Source organism: Brachyhypopomus gauderio, chromosome 1, assembly GCF_052324685.1.
Source record: "Brachyhypopomus gauderio isolate BG-103 chromosome 1, BGAUD_0.2, whole genome shotgun sequence".
Taxonomy (NCBI): Eukaryota; Metazoa; Chordata; class Actinopteri; order Gymnotiformes; family Hypopomidae; genus Brachyhypopomus; species Brachyhypopomus gauderio.
In genome coordinates, this window is record NC_135211.1 from 11754596 (window position 1) to 11757095 (window position 2500).

Genomic DNA, 2500 nt, shown 5'->3' on the forward strand with positions numbered 1-2500 from the left:
TGCCCAAATACTGCCCAATATTATTTTTCCCTCCCAATCGGCCCAAACTAGAGACTAACATGAGCCGGCCCATCGGGAATCCTCCCGAATCTCCCCGATTAGCCACTCCGGCTCTGGGTGTGTTTGTGTGCGTGGGTGTAGGTGTGTTTGTGTGCGTGGGTGTGTTTGTGTGTCTGAGTGTGGGTGTGTTTGTGTGCATTGGTGTGGGAGTGATAGTGTGCGTGGGTGTGTTTGTCTGTGTGGGTGTGGGTGTGTTTGTGTGCGTGGGTGTGGGTGTGTTTGTGTGCGTTGGTGTGGGGTGTGTTTGTCTGTGTGGGTGTGGGTGTGGGAGTGTTTGTCTGTGTGGGTGTGGGTGTGTTTGTGTGCGTGGGTGTGGGGTGTGTTTGTCTGTGTGGGTGTGGGTGTGGAAGTGTTTGTCTGTGTGGGTGTGGGAGTGTTTGTCTGTGTGGGTGTGGGTGTGTTTGTGTGCGTGGGTGTGTATGCATGTGTGTCCGTGTGTGTCCTGTTCCCGGCTGTCAAAACTCCCACACTCAGACCCAGACACGGCTTCATAGTCACTCGTGCAAAAGAGAACTTGGGGGCACTTGGTTATGTGTGTGTGTGTGTGTGTGTGTGTGTGTGTGTGTGTGTGTGTGTGTGTGTGTGTGTGTGTGTGTGTGTGTGTATGTGTTTATACTCTTCCTTCTTGCCCTCCCAGACGCTGTGTGTTATTTATTTACAGGTCACTCCTTCTGTTTGTGCTCTTACATGTTCTCATGTGTGCTGTAAGGACCTATAACAATAATAACTGATATTACACAAAAATACACATAATGCATAATACAATAATATAATAATGACACGTAAAAATACATACCCAAAACCTTAATATTTATATTTGTTTTATACATATAAACTAAAACTAAAACAGAAATATTGAAGCAGGTGGTGGAAGAGGCCTGTCCAGCCCTCGTGGGGCTCCTGGACGATCTTCTCTCTGGAGACATCATGACTCCAGGAGAAGCTTCTCTGTGGAGACAGCGCTACATCACAGCCTGGGCCTGAGGGTGTGTGCTCACACCTTCACCCTGCTGTAAGGAACTCCAGGACCACGTTAAAATATGTCTGCTGCATCTTGGACAGTGCATAAGGTTATACAATCCATTCTGAAGTGTTTGTGTGTGAGATATAAGGCGGAGATGCCTGTTTAATATTCAGTAGGGTTTCGGTGTGCGTCTGTGTGTGTGTGCATGTGTGTGTGTTGACATCACCACAGGCTGCACTTTCTATGCGGCCATGGAAACAGACCAGTGTGACTGCAGTTCCAGTGGTCACGCCAACATTCGGCACGTGTTTGTTTGGTGGGTCTGGAAAGATCTTTCATGTGGGCTGCAGGATGGTGTGATTGGTCCACAGTGGAATTTTCCCATCCAATTAGAGAAGGTGGTGGCCAGCTTCAGTCTGAGATAGCAGACAGGAACTCCAGACTGTCAGGTAGGATTCTGCTTCATCCTAGCTCCAGATGGTCAGCGGACATGGAGACACAAACACAAACACACCCACACACACACACACACACACACACACACACACACACACACACACACACACACACACACACACACACACACACCCCCACACACACACACACACACACACACACACACACCCACACACACACACACACACACACACACACACACACACACACACACACACACACACACACACACCCATCCCAGTGGCCCCTGCAGCCAAAAAAGAGTTACATGTAGCATTACTTAGCAACGGCTCCCTGTGGCACAGGTGCAGTCACATGATTGGAAACCCGTTGTTTCTTCTTCTCTGGTTTTGCTGGAGCTAGAAAAGCCTCCTCACTGCCCCCTGGCAGGCCACTCAAAATGGCTGCTTCTTGGAAGCGCAAACCCCAAATTAGAGGAAGAACAGAAGAGAGGAGGATGAGAGGAGGATGAGTGGAGGAGTGGAGTCGGAGGAGCTGGAGAATACTTTCCAATCCAGCAGATGTGAGTCATTTCATGTGGTGATTCAGCCGGGCTCTGGGTGCTGTGTGGGAACAGATGTCCTGAGACAGGCCTCCTTTACCCACATTAGCTGATTGGTCTTAGCATGCGCCACGCACTACGCTCTCACTCTCAGGTACAGCAGAGCTAATCTGGTGCCTGCACAGCTGCGATGAAGAAGACAATGAACGTGTGTGTGTGTGTGTGTGTGTGTGTGTGTGTGTGTGTGTGTGTGTGTGTGTGTGTGTGTGTGCGTGAGCAAGTGAGCAAAAACAAAACACGACTATATTCTTCACCATGGAAGGTGATACAGAGAACACAATGTGAGTGTGGGCGTGTGGGCTGGTGAGTGTGTATGCATGTGTGTATATGTGTGTGTCTGTGTTGGTGTACGGGCTGGTGAGTGTGCGGGTGTGTGTGTGTGTGTGTGTGTGTGGGCATACTGGCTGGTGAATGTGCATGTGTGTGTATATGTGTGTGTGTGTGCGCTGGTGAGTGAG